We start from the raw sequence: 5249 nt of genomic DNA, 5'->3' as shown, positions 1-5249 counted from the left end.
ACACAACTCCATAATTTTCCGCAAAAATGACTACACCTCAGAGAGCACAATTAAGTTTATTTTTGTGATAAAGTTTATGATTTTATGCAAATTTATTTCACAACATAAACATCTTAAAATCTATTTTAATATTATTTAAATGAGCCGGTACAGCGAGAAAATAATTTGGGTAGTATGTTTGGATTTTGCTCCAATATACCAGACACAAGCCTCACAAGTACCAACTCATTCCCTATGAAGCCACTTGTTAAAAATACATTAGATTGAAAATATATTAGAAGTTAGCTGTTAAACCACTTTTTTCTCTATACATTATTTGCTATGTTTGTGTGTGGGTCACTCTACATCATGCTCTAAAAACCATATTTATGCTGCCTTTTTAATAGATTTAATGATTGCTTTCATTTTCTTAGGGTCTATTCTAGGCATCCCACCAAATATTGTGCCTTACTTGAATAAGAAATACAATTAAAGTGATTTTGTCAAGGGGCACAAAGAAGGCAATTCACATGGGTGAGCAGATTTTTACCCGTGAAACGAACTCCTGAACATTGCCCAGCCTCTGTGTGGGTAAAAGTAATCACACGCCGTGAAGCAGTGCACATACTTTCCTCTGCTCCCTGGGAGAGGAAATATCCTTTTCTCTCCCTCCCACCCACCCTCAGGATTGTCAGGACCTTACACTAGTCAAATATGTTTTTAAAAGCAGTAGTCTACCTGCTAGGGGCCTCTGTCACCACGATAATTACCCTTATCCTTCAGCTGGAGACACAGAACTATGATTGTGAGCTTTGGTCCAGCAATAGAGCCATCTACTATGGCAGGGTTAGCCAACTTCTATCCTCGAGAGTCACATACAGGCCAGGTTTTCAGGTTACCCACAATGAATATGCATGAGCTAGATTTGCATGCATTACCACCATTGTATGTGCATATACTGAGTTCCCGTTGTATGCAAATGTATCTCATTCATATTCATTGTGGATATCCTGAAAACCTGACTGGCTGTGGGGTCCCCAGGACAGGTTTGGGAAGCTCTGATTTAAACAGTCCCTATAGTGCAGGAGTGGCCAACTCCAGTCCTCGAGAGCTACAAACAGGCCAGGTTTTCAGGTTACCCACAATGAATAAGCATGAGATAGATTTGCATACATATCTATGCATGCAAATCTTCAGTATATGCACATTTAACTCATGCATATTCATTGTAGATATCCTGAAAACCCGACTGGCTGTGGGGTCCCCAGGACAGGTTTGGGAAGCCCTGGTTTAAATGAAATAAAAAAACAAAACAAAATATAAAAACTCAGAGTTTGTATCCCACTAGTAGATACTTCTCATTTAGTCATGCACTACTGTGAAGGATAATGACTTAGCAATATTAAATAGCTGTGCTTTCAGCTCTACCATTTCATTCTGCTGCAATCATTACCCGCCTCATATGTGTCCAGATCATTGAGTTTTATTGTCTAAGCAGTGTAGATATAGGAGGGCCGTCACCTTAATCTCCAGGAGTTTGCAGGGTTTTTTTCCATTCAGTACTGTCATTTCGACTCAAGCAATATGACTGTGATACCATAAATCATCTTTGCCCCCATAAAGACCTGACATTAAAGCAGTCATTCAAAGCATGCAGATGCAGATGAGTTTTATTTTTTTTCTTTGCTGAAACAAAGTGCTCACAGGACAAGCAGCCTTATATGAGGACAGGAGTAAGGATTTGAAAGACCGGCACAATCGGGCCGATACTGTTAGCCCGCGTTTAGCCGCATGTTTTCAACATGCTATTTTTACCCCTTATACAGTAAGGGGTAAAAACTGGGAGGCCACGCATACAGTAAGGGTTATTAGCGCGTCGAAAACACGTGGCCAACCCCCGAAACTAATAACGCTCGCAAATGCATGGGCCTATTAGTCATTCCCGCACGATACAGAAAGAAAAATGTGCAGAAAGCTGCACATTTTAATTTCGGCCGACACCAGGAAAGTGTACAGAAAAGCAGAAAAAACTGCTTTTCTGTACACCCTCTGACTTAATATCATAGCGATATTAAGTTGGAGGCCCCAAAAATAAAAAAAAATTTAAAAATCTGCCCATGGCCCACAGGTTGGAAGACGGACGCCCAATTTTGCCGGCGTCCGTTTTCCAAACCCGTGGCTGTCAGCGGGTTCGAGAACCGATGCCGGTAAAATTGAGCGTCGGCTGTCAAACCCTCTGACAGCCGCCGCTTCTGTCAAAAAGGAGGCAGTAGGGACACGTTAGTGTCCCTAGCACCTTCTTTTACCGCGGGCCCTCATTTACATGCGGGCCGATACTGAATCGCGCGCTCAGGACACTGGCTTGTGCGCACGTTGGGAGAGCGGGTGCTCGCTGGATCTCCCACACTTCTTTCTGTATCGGCCCAAATGTTGTAAACTACTGGGATGGGGTTGGGGAGGAAGAACAGTGGAAAGATGAATAACTGGGAGGCCACGCATTCTAAAATATAAATGGATCTCTATGAGAACAAAATAACGATGAAACCTTTTACCATGTCTGCCCTGCAACTCCATCAAATCTATTTAATTTAAAGACTGATAATTTTTACACATTACAATGCTTGAAACATGAATACACAGCTCAGGAACAATTGTTGCCCAACCTCGGTTCCATAGAGAATAGAAATAAGCTTTGCAGCTGATGTTCACCTGTGCAAGAGATGAGCCTACACAGAACTGATTTCAACTAAGGAGACAATTACCAGAAAGGTATTGAATGCATGACTAGTAACTTATAGGCGACCCAAAAGTTTCAGGTTTAAGAAATGCTCTTTATCATTAAAGTCTCTCTCTCAAGAATTTTTTAATTTCGGATTTGCCCCTGAAACTGGTTAAATACTCTACATAAGGATAGATTTTAAAAAATGCTGGTATGCAAAATGTTGGAGATGCACGCACATATAGAGCTTATTTGTACCAGGACAATTTTATAAACCTTGCACATATGCACGTAAGTACTGATGTACGAATATTTAGGATGGGGTAAAAAAAAAGAGCTGGAACAGGGATAGGGACAACATATACACATGTAAGTTGTGATTTTATATCCTTCGAATTCAGCGTATATTTACTTCTGCCATTTATCAGATGCAAATCTGAATATAACAATTTATAGCCAAATACAGTTTGCATGGGGGGTCTGGATAAACTGTGTGCATGTGTGTGTGCGTGTGGGGGGTGTTTGCAGGCTAAAGAACCAGTGGGGTCTTGATGACCTACAGATAAACTGCACAAACTGTTGATGAACTGGTTAAATTGGTTAAATTGGTCATTTCCTTCATGCACACGTTATAAAATTACCATACCTGTGCATGCAAAAGCCGACAATTCTTAAGGAAAATGCATGATTAGTAGATACTCATGTAAATGCTTAAAATTAGAAGCACAAATTCACATACTAGGCTTATTTTATAACATGTGTACATACTTGGGTGGCCGACATGTCCACATATGTGTATGTGGTCGCACGTCCACATATGCGCATATATGGGTGCTTACTCATTTTAAAGTTACCATCATAGATTCCACCTAAATATAACTCTCCCCCACCACCAAACAAGGGGATTGATGTACTAAAGTGCAGCAAGGTTCTCAAATGCATTAACGCTTGTTAAATCGGTAAATAGCATGCAGTATTTCATTTGTAAAATTTTGCTTGTGCTATTTGCCATTTAATCATGTGTTATTTAGCTATTGTGAATATTGCCACAAAATGAAAAACAGGCAAGGAGCTGTAGAATTATGTAAAATGTGTCCTTACTTATGTTTGTATAACTAAATATGTTAAAAGGCTCAAATGTCAATGCACAGCCCTTAGTGTGAGAAACGTAACTGCACCTTAGAAAGCCTGCTGCTCTAACCACTAGGCTACTCCACTCCACCTGTTGATCTAGTTAATTTTTATACACACAAAAAGATGTAACTATTGCAAACAGAAGAGCTTCAGCACAACAAGATTTTGGCCTTCCTTTGCTTGCCTGGAGATTGTTCTAGTGATTTACAGAAGAGGTAAGTTTATGGTGTATTCAGAGCCCATGAAATTTCAGTCTGTCTGGAAGAAAAAAAAAAAGTGTACCTGACTTGCAGTAGCTTTAGCTTAATGCAAAGACTAGAATTCATTTATGCATTCTGGACCCTCCAGCCATCCCTGTGTAATGAATCCCATTGGCATAAAATAGTTGTAAGAGAGATTTAAGGATTTTACTTTTGGCACATGTCCTTTCTTTTATATATTTACACCTCTCCAATTGGAACACCTTGTGTCTTCCATTAAATCATTTTGATTGAGACTGCATGCTCCAACAAGCTGGGAAAACTATTTTTAAACATGTGGATACCTAATGAGGGTCCTGCAGATGACATCATTTGCAGCAGGGCTCAAAAAAGTAAATAAAAGGTTAGAAACAATCAAAAAAGGAATAGAGAATAAAACCGAAAATATTATATTGCTTTTGCATTGGGGCAGATTTTTAAAGAAGCACAAGCATGTCCAGGGGCGCGCGCACACATGCACACCGGATTTTATAATCCACGCACACAAGGTGGGGGTTGAATTATGCAATCTCTGCGCAGCGTCGCATCCTGGCCTTTCCCAGTTCCCTACCCTAACCTCCCTTCCCCTTCCCCTCTCCTCCCCAGCCCCTAAGTCCTACCTTTTTCCTATGATTTTTCCAGGCCAAATCTGAAGTAAGTTGCCCGCGCTGGCAGCCAGTCAGTGCATAAAGCTCCAGGACAATGATGAATGGCGCTGTCCCAACCCGCCTTGCACCTTCCAAGAGGTCCGGCACTTGAGCGTGTATGGGCCTTTATGCGTGTGCCCGGGCTTCTTGGAAAATTTGCCCGGCCCGCATAAGGCCTGGCCATGGTGTAAAGGCTGGAACGTATGCGTGCCAGACGTTTAAAATCTGCTTGTTTGAGTACCGGGTGGAGTTCTGTTGTCCCATCTTGAAAAAACACATAGCAACCTAGAAAAGGAGAAGAGGAGGGTAACAAAAATGATAAAGGGAATGAAACGGTGCCCCTATGCAGAGAGGCTAGAAAGGTTAGGGATCTTCAGCTTGGAAAAGAGATGACTAAGAGGGGACATGATAAAATAAATAAAGGACCCTTTCAAATAATACTAAAACAAGGGGACAGGTGAAACTAACAATCAACAGATTTAAAAGAAATTGTAGAAAGTAGTTTTTTCACTCAGCAGACAGTCAAGCTTT

The sequence above is a fragment of the Rhinatrema bivittatum genome, chromosome 13, assembly GCF_901001135.1.
Source record: "Rhinatrema bivittatum chromosome 13, aRhiBiv1.1, whole genome shotgun sequence".
NCBI lineage: Eukaryota > Metazoa > Chordata > Amphibia > Gymnophiona > Rhinatrematidae > Rhinatrema > Rhinatrema bivittatum.
Note: the sequence above shows the minus strand (reverse complement) of the source record.